Source organism: Cyanistes caeruleus, chromosome Z (genome assembly GCF_971803275.1).
Source record: "Cyanistes caeruleus chromosome Z, bCyaCae1.hap1.1, whole genome shotgun sequence".
NCBI classification, from domain to species: Eukaryota; Metazoa; Chordata; class Aves; order Passeriformes; family Paridae; genus Cyanistes; species Cyanistes caeruleus.
In genome coordinates this window covers 21,719,850-21,733,367 of record NC_141732.1, presented here as the reverse complement: position 1 = coordinate 21,733,367, position 13,518 = coordinate 21,719,850, and the positions used below count along the sequence as shown (strand labels likewise).

The 13,518-nt window shown below is 40.8% G+C and overlaps 1 protein-coding gene across 6 annotated transcripts in view; it reads right to left on the bottom strand.

Moving 5' to 3' along the window:
- APBA1 (amyloid beta precursor protein binding family A member 1) overlaps window positions 1-13,288 on the bottom strand; it is an 86,390-nt gene extending 73,102 nt beyond the window's left edge. For 2 of the 6 annotated variants that reach the window (XM_086868443.1, XM_086868447.1), the window contains exons 1-2: window positions 12,564-12,707; window positions 3,682-3,735 (exon numbers count right to left, since the gene is read on the bottom strand). The gene's annotated coding sequence lies outside the window, so the exon portion shown is untranslated. Of the gene's footprint in view, window positions 1-3,681; window positions 3,736-12,563; window positions 12,777-12,960 lie in introns of those variants that run through there. The other 4 variants (XM_086868445.1, XM_086868448.1, XM_086868442.1 and 1 more) reach the window with 2 other exon arrangements.
- Between the last annotated feature and the right edge of the window lie 230 nt (window positions 13,289-13,518).

Sequence of the window (13,518 nt, the reverse complement as noted above, 5' to 3'; positions counted from 1 at the left end):
ACAAAACTGAAGTTCAAAATAACTTACCACATCATCATATTGTTGTTCTCATGAAAGAAAACACCAGAAAACTATATCTAGTGACAAAAGAATAAAAGAAAATCTGCCTAAATCAGTTTCAAGGATAAATTTATCCCAGACTGTAAAATGCAAAACTATGTGAAAAATCCCTCTGAAAGAGATTGTTCAAACTGAGGATTGCTCTCTACAGTTTTGCTGAAGTCCCTGCACCACTGAGCATTCACTCCTCCCAAAATGTATCTTCTCTTGCTCCCTGGGAGATTATTCCACAATCTGGTAGACATCAGTGTTGATATGTTTCTTCCCAGCGCTTAGCTCTTTCCTTATCTCACCATATCTTTCATGGTTAATGGTTAAATCCTCCTTACTATACAAAGCTTTGTTTCATACTGTTTCTACCAGGGTTTTTTTTTTTTGTTACAAGGTAAGATCATTCCTCTTTATTAACAAAAGGGAGGTAACATTTTGTTCCTCTCAAATTATTAAGCATCATTCCTGCCCCGTGAAGATCTTTGCGTCATTTGTGTAAGACAAGCAATCTCAGACATAAAATGCATAAAACTTAGGCAGAATTCAAGTTTGTAAGTGCATTTAAAGCAAAGTGCTTCAATAGCAAGCCACACTTCAAGATTCTATCAAGATTCTAACATTACTTTTAAATCAGCTCCTATACTCCTTGCTCTCTCTCTTCAACAGGTAAAAAAATTTGCAGTGAAACCTTTTCCGCACAAGAGACATCAAAAACCTTGGACTTCCTTCATGCCTCAAATGTAAAGAACTAAAAAAAAAAAAAAAATGAAAGAAAAAGCTTCTTTAATTTAGAAACAAAATACCAATTTTACAGGGTAGTCTAATTACCTAATTTCTGCCCAAAATTACAGTAGTTCTTTCTCTGACAATGTAAGGTTTACCAGGTAAAATGGAGAAAGAATCCAGGAATGCATTTGTTCTTAATAAATTGAATAAACCATGGAAACCCTCACCTAAAGCAGTGTAGAATCACAGCAGCAAAAACAGCATAACTGCATTTGCTGATCAGACTACAGAAGTGCCATGCACTTAATATGCAGACAAGAGCAAGTGAAACTGTCCATGCCAGGCACAATGAGATCTTCTGTTCCTGTAACTCACTAAGCACCTTTATTAGCAAGGCAGAAGAAAACCAAATGCCATCTTATTCATGTACACAGAGATAGCATCCCAACAATATATTTAGTATTAATAAAAGAGGCAAATGTAAAACTGAGAAAAATGTCTTTCTTTGACCATAAATTCACAAGGTCACAGAAAAAATAAAGACTTTCCCTCAGTCTGATACATCAGAGCTATGCATAATGGTCACCACCCACTGCAAAGTCTTCAGCATTCCATGACAAAGATTTATTTAGATGCTCTGGGCCAGTGGCTCCGAACTGTGGATTGCCAAGCTGTTTCCATGTTCAGAATGGTCAAGCATCTGTCAATTTTTAAGCTCTAAGATCTACTGTCTATGACTGTCCAATAATTTTCAAGAGCTAAATGTGTTGTTTTTCACTGAAAAATATGTTTTTAGATTAAATGCAATTCTCTCCCCAAACCTCCAACATAGGTTCACCAGATCCTTTGCAAAGGCTTTTTTCTATCCTTGATGCCTTGCATATATAAATCTGTCCATATATTACATTATTGTTTCGTCTTGGGAAATATACCATACGTACTGTGAAGTCATAAACAGAGCTACATTTAGAGCCAGAAGAAGTAATCCCCAAACAAAGAACAAATAGAAAACATTATGACGTTACTTAGAAATCAGATACAGATGGGAGAGAAGAGTAAAAGGAGGATTATTAAATCTCCACCACATACAATTCAAAGGTGTGTAAAATACAAAGTACCTACAGCAAAGCTATACACATAAACAAAACACACCAGATGCAAAATACAGTATATACATGAGATTACATTCCTCTCGTCACAAGTGCCATGCAGATGGAGCTGAATGGTGACAATACTATGACTTAGGAGGAGGAATTCAATTTTTACATGCTGCACTTAGGGACAGGAAAAATAAAATTATAACTAGCATAGAAAAAGATTTCCTCTGAGGTACCTGGGTCTGAGGCTGAACAATCTGTGATCATAAAGATAATTCTGGAAACAAAAAAGAAGGCACTGCTACCACGCACCCTGTGTCCCCAGGTTAAAATTTGCAATGATACTGCTGCAATAGCATAAAATGCATATCAAAATTGGTGTATTTTCACTCCATGTTTGCTTCTGACACTTAAGTGCCTCCTCACAACTTAACGTGTCAAAAATCTCATCAGTTCCCAGTATCAGTGCTTACTTGGTAGGCTATAACCATCAGTAAGAGCAGACCTGGGAGCCACTACAACAGAACTCAGAAACTATTGCCTGTGGGGAAAGCCTATCACAGCTGATGAGCAACAGAAGAAAAGAGCAGACTTCTAATGCTTTAGTCTCTCCACAGCAGAAAACAGCTTCCAGATTTATACCCTTGAAGCTTAATATGTTGGTCCATACATCTTCTCTTTCGGCAGGACTGCAGCCAGAAGATCTGCTCTTTGGATAATGAATGCATGTCCTTTTGCGAGACCTTTTGGGAGATTCCTTCCTATTGGTTAAAAAAAAAAATCTTATTTCATGAATGTTGATTTAAAACAGCTGTGGTCACTGGATCTTCAGGTGTCTTCAAAAAATTTATTTAACAAACAAGTGTGCAAGAATGAACAGACTTCAGAAATTACAGCAGTCTCAATATGTAATTCAGGCACATCAGCAGGTGCTTTTTATATTGTATGCTAAGCCCTTGTTACATATTTGGCATTGCCTTGGTTACAGCAAGTAACAACACACCAACAGGCTCTGTCATCAAAATGCACCCTATGGATGCTCCAGTTACACAATCTCTTCCCCAGTCCTCCAAATAGGATGTAGCTTTTAAGAGCAGTGATGGGATGAAAAATCTATGTTGATAATCACTTCCCTACCAAAGTGTGACCACAAAAATAATGCTAAAATTTGGATTTGATCTCGAAAGTCACAGTTCTTGCAAGGCGTCAGGAAGTTTGACCAGGTAAACATCAACTATACACGACAGAAAGTCTCAGTCAAGTCTGAAGGCTTTTTCCCTAAATAATCTGCTTCTGTCACCAGCCTCAAGCTCCCTGGACACTGCCAGAGAAAGTGCACTTTCAACATCCCAATTTGTCCTCCTTGAGAAAAAAAATCTTAAAAAAAAAAAATTTAAAAATAAATTTAAAAAAAAATCAATCAACTAGACTCCTCCATTTCCTGCATTTTCCCCCACTATGAACTCAGACTTCCTACTGACTGATGTCTGAGCAGACCAGACATAAGTAAAGGGCAAGGCCTCCTCCTCACTGGGTGGCACCAGTGGAAAACAGATGGGTTTTCCATGAGGGTTTTCCATGTTTCCAGAACAGACTGCTACTTCACACTGAGCAACTCTTCCCTGCAACCACAGTCCTCCTCCCTAAAACCCACCTGCATTACAGGTTGCTCAAACTAAATGCAAAGAATTATAGGTAACTTCACAGTACAATACCTCATATTCTGAAGATGTGATGACTTTGAATTGGCAACAGTGTCTTCCCATCTGAGCATGAATGCGCACAGGCGAAGACCAAAGAAACCTACCTGAAGTGGTGAGTTTTATGTGAACTGCACCCACTCTTCAGTACCTCACTACATCTGAAAAGTCAACACAGACAGAGGACACCAAGGTTTGTATACTATACACTGTATAACTATCTGAGGTATTGCAAAAAGCCATGAAGCCATGGGATTCCTGTCATACACTGGAGAGAAGGAGTCTTCAACAGGCAGAGTAAATAAAGCGACTGTGGATTGGAGGAGGTTAGTTTTGGAGGGGGGAGGTGTATGCCTGACTTTTTGATACACTAAGTATACTAATGGAGACACAGAATGTTGCAAAAACAGAAGAAGAGAGTGATTTCCTGTGTACTGTCCCTCAGTCTTTACAGTTCATGATTACTAAACTGTCAGATTGATTTTGGAATTATTTTAACTTACTGAAAAAAATATGATCCTCTTCCTTTCATCATAAGAAACTCTGAATTAGTTAGATCCTGTGACTATCCCAACCTGTGAATCCCTTCCTAGTAATTTCACCCTCTGGTTTTCAGATGTAAGACATCTACGAAAGAATACACAACCCTTTGTGTTTCAAATGACCAATGGCTCTAAAATGACTGGTTTACACACTGCTGTTTGAAAACATGAGGTTCTTGGGCAGGCAGCTAAAAACCTTTCTTTTACATAAAAAGGAATAAGTTCTGTTTCTTAATGTAAAAAAGGAACTCTTATTTTACTGCTGTTCATGCTATTCTGCTATCCAGATCATGCCTGGTGTCCATATATGAACTTGCACTACACTGCCTGTGGATGCAACTGCTTACAAGATCCTAACAAAGACTTTAATATTGAAGATCAAAAGTGAGTTGTGAACTGTTCAGGTTTCAACAGCTACATACTGCAAGGAAAAAGTACATTTAAAAAAAAAATAAAAATTAGAACCTCTAGTCATTATCTTCCTGGATAAAGTGGCTGAAGAAAAAGTATCTTTAATAAAATATTAATTTGAACACCAGCAATGTGACATATAAAAATTGTCTTTGCTCCATGCATAAAAGGGTTGTTCAGTCCACTTCTAATTCCTAGAGAATCACCAAAGGTCAATCAGTTTTGAAGTAGGGACCTTTTTACTTTTTTGAAAATTGACCATATGAATGTTATACATCCTGTATACAAGCTGCAATTGTTCTTTTAGTATGTACTTTTCATGCAACCATGCAACTGCTTCTATTTGGTATCAGGAGGCTATTAATCCTGAGGAGGGTCTGACAGAAAACCAGATCTCCTTCAGGAAATGGTTGGTTGTCCTTGGTCAGTGATAGTTAATGAGTGAGTGAGACAGGCACTGTCATACCCAGAGCAATGGAAGACATTAGCTGATGCTCCATGTCACCTGGATAATCAATATAACCCAAAGTGTCATCCAATACATTACTGAGACTACTTCATATCTAAAAAAAGAACTACACAGGCAGCTTACACATGTCCTAACGAATATATTCTTCTCTTCTCCTTCCAGCTTACTTATTTAGCGTCCTTTGAGACAAAAATTTTGTTCAAGAGGCTGGGTTATCTTGACTTCAAACCCAGAAATTACCAAGTCTGTAGCTAACAAGAAATACTAGTTGTTTTTTTTTCAATAATGTAGTTTGATTTTAATACAAAATATATTTGATGTAATGTTGATCAAAGCATTAAGCCTGTGTTACCCTTAAAATATAAATGTCTTATGTAGCTTTTAAATTTGCATTCAAAAGCAGGTTGACCTAAGCTGAAAAAAAGACATTCAGTCTTTACAGTTTACTGAGGCAAAGAAATAGAAATATATGTGAGGATGTCAAGTCCACACTTGACTTTAACTGCAACTAAAACTGCTGATTCCAGAATCAGTGTGGGCCAAAGGATACCTACCACACTGAAAACAGAACACATTAGAACTGCTACTTGGACGTGACTTTAAACTAGAGCTAAACAGTCAGACTAATCATCGTGAGGTTGCAGTTAAAAGTCTAAAGCCTGGAAAGCTTTGAAGCTAATGCAGAGTCAATTTTATGAAGTACAGAACTGTGTCCTCTGGCTAATGCCCATCTCCTTGCCAAGAAGGCATCAAGCTCAAACATCTCCTTCCCATGCACCTTGCAGCATGGTCCTACAAGAGGAAGATTTTGAGGACTTTGGGACATTCTCATTGTTACAAAATAAAATCAAGATGCCAAAATCTGAATGGTGCTGTGGCAACCTCATAAGTGGATAACATTCATCATTTATCAGCAAGGAATGATGACTGTTACGCAAGAGCAGAAGCCCGAGTTCATCCTTATTTATCCCTCTGTGATCAAAGGTATAATAGCTGTGAATATCAGAAATACGCACCAAGTTTGGGGAAATGTTATGTAAAATGTCCACTAAAAATGCAATGGAATTACAAAGCTAAAGGCTGGTTTTGCACTGACTTATTTAATACAAATTTCTGTCACCTCACCACAGAATTACTGGGAAAGATTTTCTCATTAAGTTAAATGGGATTGCATTGCACATAGATACTAGGAATGCTGTTTAATAAATCTTCCATTTCTTAAAGACAGTGCTCTAATTTTGAAACCGCTGCAAAATCATTTCATAACAAGAAAATAGTTTTCTTAATTTCTGGGCAATATTTTCCTCTATCTTGACCATCTTAAAAATCCAATTTAAAAAATATTAATTTCATGTCACTGAATTGGCTAACACAGCAAATATACCTGTCTTTCAGTGCTTTCTTAAGGGAATGGCAGTGGTAAGAAGGACTTAAAAACCAGCATCCATCAGAAGGAGATCAACATTACCCTCATATGGTTAAGTGCCCTTCACCCCAACACTCCCACTGCCCCAAATGCCAGCAGCAAAGCAAGCAGCTTTCTGAAGGGTGCCTTGTTCAGCACAGGATGAGGAGGGCAGGCTGGAAAAGCCCCTGTCCAGCAGTCATATCCCATCCCACCAGGACTCTAGCAAAACCTGCTGCACAAGCTGGTATTTCACACCTATGGGAGGCACAGCACTCCATCTTCAGAGCTTTCTGCCTTGGTTAAGCCAAGAGCTACAAACATGGTATGTGCAGCCCTTGTCTCACTCACTTGATTTGAGCAGAGCTTAGATCACATGGCATCCAGGGATCCTGTCCAATTCAAATTACTCTGTGATCAGAAAAAAGCTGGTGTGAGAAAGCTGCTAAGAAGAGAGAAGGAAAAAACCTCAGCTCCCCATAGACACCATACAAAAACATACCAATCTTCTCTTCCAACAGTGGAGGTAGCACCCACCCTCCTACCATTTACCTGGGACAGCAATATATAAAAAAACCCCACTGGTTCTGCCTGTTCTTTGGATTTGAGGAGTGTTAGTTTAAGCATTCTGCTGATGTTAGCCTGGGAAAAACCGAGAGCAAGAGCTTTTACCCTGTGCTTCTTCACCTGACTTTGGTGAGAGCTTTTTTAGTCTCAGTTCTTCTTTTAAAAATGTTTTTCCCAATTTAATTTTATTTACTCTAAAGGGTTACATTTGAGACTTCCAAAAGGACCAAGATTTCAAACATGATTAAAGTGCCATCAGAATAGACACTACATAAATACATGGTAACACTAAGATTATTGGTATGAACTGCAACTTACATACCAGAAAAAATAAATAAAATTTTTAAAATCCACAAATAAAATTTAAGCATATATTAGGAAAACTAAGTCACAGTCATGTATGTTTAAAATCTTCTATTATGTTCTTTCTTTTTTCCTCCTCCTTCTGTTTTAAAAAAAAACCCTTCCTTTTACCCAGACCATAAGTTCTTGTTCACCCAAGTTTTGAGAAAACATGCTTATTAAAAAAAAACAAACAAAAAACAAACAAATCCGAATGACCACCACAGGAGGAATGATTAGAAAGCTACTTTCTTATGTACTGAAGTGAAAATTCTTGCAGAGAAATGAAAATATTTAGCAAAATCAATATAGGGCACCAAACGTATAAATACTAGATACTGAACCAACACGTAAACCACAGAAATAATATAGAATGCAGAAAGGCATTTATCACCCTGACACGCATCCCCAAATTGGAAAAAATAAGGCAAAAGTGATTCAGTGTAGAGAAGCCACTCAAATGATCTTTGCCAAAATGGGCAAGTTTTGTAGCCTCCGTGGCTCTGCTATTCTGGTGGTTTTCTGACCTGTGTTCATCTTTTGGAGTTCAAAGTTTGAAAATTAAATTCAGTAGGCATGTTCCTGATATGCAGAAAAGGTTTAGAAGAGTTTATTTAGTTGAATAAAGAAACTACCACTAAAAACACTCAGCCTAAATTCCAGAGATGTGTTGCTCTGTTGTGACTAACTCACAGACTTTTAATGAAGTCTCTTGCTCCCTATGCTCACATTTTTCTCAGACAGGTGACAAGGTGGCCATCTTCCTAAGGAAAGCAGCATTCATGGAAGTGCTAATCAGAAAGAAAGATGCAAGTAACTCTTAACTGCTGGCTTATAAACAAGATCTGATGGACCAAACAGCCCAAGAACAGGCTGGACAACACAAGGGGAAGGTGTATGGCTAAAAAAAAAACCAAAAAACTTAAACATTCTGAATTTTTGGTATTAACTGGCTAAACTTTGAAGAACATTTCCTCCTTTTGCTAAGCAATAGGAAAAATAGAGGCTTCCATGTGGTTTACCTCATGCAGACTAGATATAGTTTTAAATACTTCTAATATATTTATTTCAGTTTCCTTGATGATGTTCACTGCTTATCCACACAGTTACTTACACAGCCTGATGGGTGATGGAAACTTCTCCCTATGTATTTTTAATTACACAAAAATCACCACAGGAGACATGATGGACCAGGTGAGATGCCACCTGCCTACCAGCATCTCTGCAGAAACAGAACTCCCTAGAAAAAGAATTGCACTTTCATTCCTCCTGCCATGTCAATATGGATAGTTTCTAGCAGAAAGGGTTTAGTGTGGATACACATGTCCTTATGGTTCTGGAGTATCTTCAGCTAAGTCCTCTGCCATCCACAGCTGTCAAGTACCCATTGTACTGTTTCAGTATTTATTTCTTCAGAATTAGGACAGTCACGATCATCACGTGCCTACATATGTGAAAGCAGCAAATAAAGATGCTTCCCTAGGCCCCTTCAGTAAAGCAACAAACATACAGATTTTTGGAAGAACATTGATGCATGCAGGGGAAACAGAAAAACAGTATCACATTGTTCTTAGTAGCTGATTTAGCATATCAATCATTACTATGAATCAAAACTAATCAATCTCAGAAACTGTTTTCTCAGAAACCTGTAACCCCTATGCAATATGTATTACTGGCAATCTATTAGAGATAAACGAGCAGAGGGTTGCTAGCTAGAAGTCTCATTAAGCAAGAATCTTCACCTTCTAGGAAAGCAGAAAAATACATTTAAGAATGCATTCATCAAAGCTTCACTTAAGTCTAAGGTAATAGGATCTTGTTCAAAGTAAAGATTTAATTAATCAAGCTGCACTGCCTATGGACAACATGTATTAAACTATCTGAAGCACCTCTAATATTTTTTAATTTTTTTTTTTAAGATCTTAAGAGAAAAGGTGTGATTCTTCTAATTCATAATATTATGTAAATCCAGAACAGCTATGATCAATAACAGACAATTCATGTGCCAAGGGAAAAAACGCTAAATTTGAAGTATCTAGAGCATGAGATACAAGTGAAAAGGTTTAGCTCTCAGCTTGATTTTTCCTGTATTTTGTCTATGTGAAGCCTCTGAACTTCATATTGTATTCCTTTTTTTGTTTTTTAGCATGTTCATTAGTTTTGGTTACTAACCTTGAACTCACATACATGTAGCAACATGGTGTTTATTTTCCCAGGCAATGTAAATTTTCTAGACTTACATTTTTCATGATTTTGCATGCCATACACATTACCACACACTAACACAATCTAAAGCCAAGCAAGAAAACCACTGCAAATGACTAGCCACACAGGCCTGTTAAAAATAAAAAACAAGCAGCTGAACAGAAGATTCCATTTCTTTTTATCCTCATGATTTTTCTGCTGCCTCTAGTGCTAATAAGCACTGCTTATAAAAAGAAGTGTTGTCTGCATTTCAAAGATGCACATGCAAAGTCCTCATGTTGAAGGCTTTTTAAGTTTAGAACATAAACACTGCATATGACTGTAGCTTAAATTGGTATCAAAAAAGTCAGAAGCCAGCTCCTGGATGAATTAAAATTCATTCAAATCTCATACAAAAAGAGTTCAGGTTTCTCATTTGTCTTGCTATTTAGATAGATGACACAAACTTCAGCCTCAAAATTACTAGTACTCCCTTTATTTAAAGTGTTATGTAGTACTTACATTACCACAGAGCAACCAAAATTTTCAGATTCATAAAATGTTTTATACCTTCAAAAATCCACACCAAATTTCCCTGCCCCAAATAATAAGGGCATGGTGGATTGCAAGATTTTCACCTTTGGCATCCATGATGCCACCTCATCCAGTATCGTAAAATCTCTTTTAATGCATTAGCTTCCATGTTTTTAAATACATTAGGGCAATTCTATGGAAGTTAAAAATAAATAAAATAAAACAAGCAAACAAAAAAACACCAAAAAACAAACACACACAAAGCCCACCAGAATGCACTCCCTTGCCAACAGATACAAAATTACAAACTTGTCATAAACAAGAGACTTGAGAATTACATTAACAACTCAGGAAAATTGTGAAAAGGACTTTATATTAAGTAACCAAACAGGGTTATACTAAAAAGCTTTGGTATATCGCCCTCTTAACACACCAAAATGATCTTTTCTATCTACCTAGATGTACCAAATAGCCTTCCCAGCATTCCTATATTTTTTTAACTGAAGAGCTAATCTGTAAATACTTTTGACAGCCTTCCAATAGATTGGCCTTGCATCTGTTAAAAGACAGCATAGAAGCCAGAAAGTTTACTACTTAAAGTGAAGATAATGCACTAATGTAAAACAGAAGTATTATTTTAAGCTATAACTAGAAATGTCCAAAATTCAAATAAATTAATTACACTACCCAGCCAACCTTGAACCACCATTACTTCGTCGAAATCAGTTTGACCTAAAAGCTCATTGATATATCAATCTTTTGATTTTTTCCAAAAAAAATTTGGAAAAATTTTCCAAGGAAAACTTTCCTTGGATATTTTCCAAGGAAGGCAGACTGTCTTTCACTAGGGTTTACATTTCTCTCATTAAACATCCACAACATTCATCTAAGGTGCATTACAATACCAAATGTTCTGCTTCTGCAGAGTTTTTTGTGATCATCCATTATTATTCACTGGACACTTAATTTTTCTGTACAAACACACACAAATGCACAGAATTCAGTAGTAACTGTTGTCCTTCCCTCCTGAACAGCACTTCTGGGCAGTCTATCCTGCCCCTTCCCCCCACAGCATTAGAGACAAAAGGTAAATACGCACCTCACTTTTGGTTTGGCTGCACATAGAGAATAAACACATTCTATGTCACCATCACTTTCTGGGAAGAATAGACATCATGTGCTTGCTCCCAACATGGGCTGCAAAGGCAGGTGCAGCTGGTCCAGATTTAACAGCAATGCAGCAGAACCTGGAGTACTATGACTGGAATATTTTGCAAGCAAGTTGTTTGGGACCCCATGGGCCACAGCTGCAGAGCAGACACAAAACTGCAGCCACCTGGGTGTACTCTTGTCAGCTGGTGTAACGTGACACAAGTCAAAGACAAGAAAAACGCTACACGGCTGATCTGCCCTACACCCACGTTACCTCACTCTTAATGTGTGCAGAGTCAGGCAAACATCGCTGCCTTCTAGTTCCTCAGCAGCTATGAAAACAGCCAGATCTGCAATGCACTCTCTACACTAAACTGCAGTTCCACAGCCCAAAAAAATCTACAACAGGAGAAATAAAAAGATGGAGTGTTCCATCCTAGACCCACAGCCCCATCTCTCTTAAAGAGGAGATTTATGATGGCAGTAAAACAAGTCTTGATAGACTACTCCCACTGACTCTGATCCTTACAGAGAGCAGATTTAGTGCTGCACTGACCACGACTGTGATTCAGGCAATCACTGTTACCAAATTGCTTCTCTGAGAAAAGTAAATAAATAAATAAAATAAAATTTTAAAAAAATTAAAAAATAGAAAATCAGGACGCCTTTCTTTTCACGAAACCAGAACGTGCTGGTAGCAGATGTCATCTTCCCCCCAGCCCAGGGGTGGAGAGCACGCTCCACGGGGAGGACGGGGAGATCCAGGCCCCGTTGGGCTCCCTGCAGCAAACCGGGACGCGGCCGCAGATCCCGGCAGAATCTCCCAATGGAACGGGCTGCTGAGACCGTCCTGCTGCGACAGCGACCACTCGATCGCCGGATGCGAAATCCCCACACGTCCACCCTCCCCCCCCCCATTTTTCCTTTCCACCATAGAAAAGGTGCGCATGGAAAAAAAATACCTAAAAAATAAAAAAAACATCAAACCAGCGCACTGGGGTATGCACGGCTCCACACAGCACTATTCTACACCCATCCCTCCCCCACCAAATAAAATAATGGAATAAACAAACGGAGGGCGAGCACGCAATGCCCCGCCGGAGGCTGGGATGGAGGCGGTCATGGCCGCGTTGGCGCCGCTCCCCGCAGCCCGGGGCAGGTGCAGAGCTGCCCCGCTGGCTCGGAGATGCGCGCACGCCCACGCAGCCGGACAGAGGCCGCCGCAGCGCCCGCACCCCACTGCGGGCAGGAGCCGCCGGGCGGGACAGGGCCGGCATCCCGCGCCGGGAACCCACCCGCGGGCCCGCTGCCTCCCCGACACCCGCGCCGCGGCGGGGGCGCGGCCGGACCCCCCTCCCGCTCCCGGCCGCGACCACTCCGCACCTGGTGCGGGTCCGCGCCGCCTCCTCAGCAGGCAGGGCGGCTCCGGCGGGGGCGGCGGTACAACGCAGGGCGGAAAGCCCAGCAGCCGGCCGCTCCTCCCGCGGCCACCATCTTCCACCTCCTCCTCCTCCTCCTGCCGCCGCCAGCACCGCCAGCGCCGGCCCCTCCCGCCGCACCGCCCTCACGCGTCAGCGCGCCCGCTCCCTCCCTCCCGCTGCCTCCGGGCGGGAGCGGGGCCCGACGGGCGTGGGCGCGGCTCCTCAGCGGCCGGGGGCTCCCGGCTGCGGGCGGCGCGGGCCTGGCCCCTCACACACCCGGAGCTCTCCGGACCGGCGGCCAGTGCCTGGGCAGCTCGGAGCGAGGGAGGCCCTGCAGGACACCGAGCTGTCCGTCTCACCTTTCCTGGGCACGAAGCCCGCAGCCTCGGTGGCCCAGGAGGGAGGAGGCTCCCACCGCCGAGGAGGTGTGAGGGTGGGTGTGCCGAGGCGCCGCGGCCGCATGGCAGCTGCCAGCGGGCCCTGGGCGTCCTCCACACCTGGGGGAAGCTGCGAAGACCGAGGTGCAGCACACTTAACCAAATTGCGATCGCAGCCTGCAGGGAGGATTACTGCCACGCTAGAAAGGGCTTGGCAGTGCCTCTTTCCCAAAATACTTGCTCCCGTGTTCACATACACACACACCGTTGGCCCTTAGCTTGCGTCTATAGCCCGGCTGTAAACTTTGTCACATCTCCAAGCTCCTGCTCCCTGCACTTAACTGCCTCAGTGATTCCACACATACAAACAAAATCCTAAATTCCTTAAGACAGTGTCTTGCATTTTATGGTATTTAAAGAAAATGAACTATCAGAATAAATACACCTTTTCTTCGTCAGAGCCAGATTGATGCCTAATCCGTTTTTCATTTTAAAAGAGGCCAGGGGACTTTAAAAAGCCTAAAAACTCATGAAAAAATG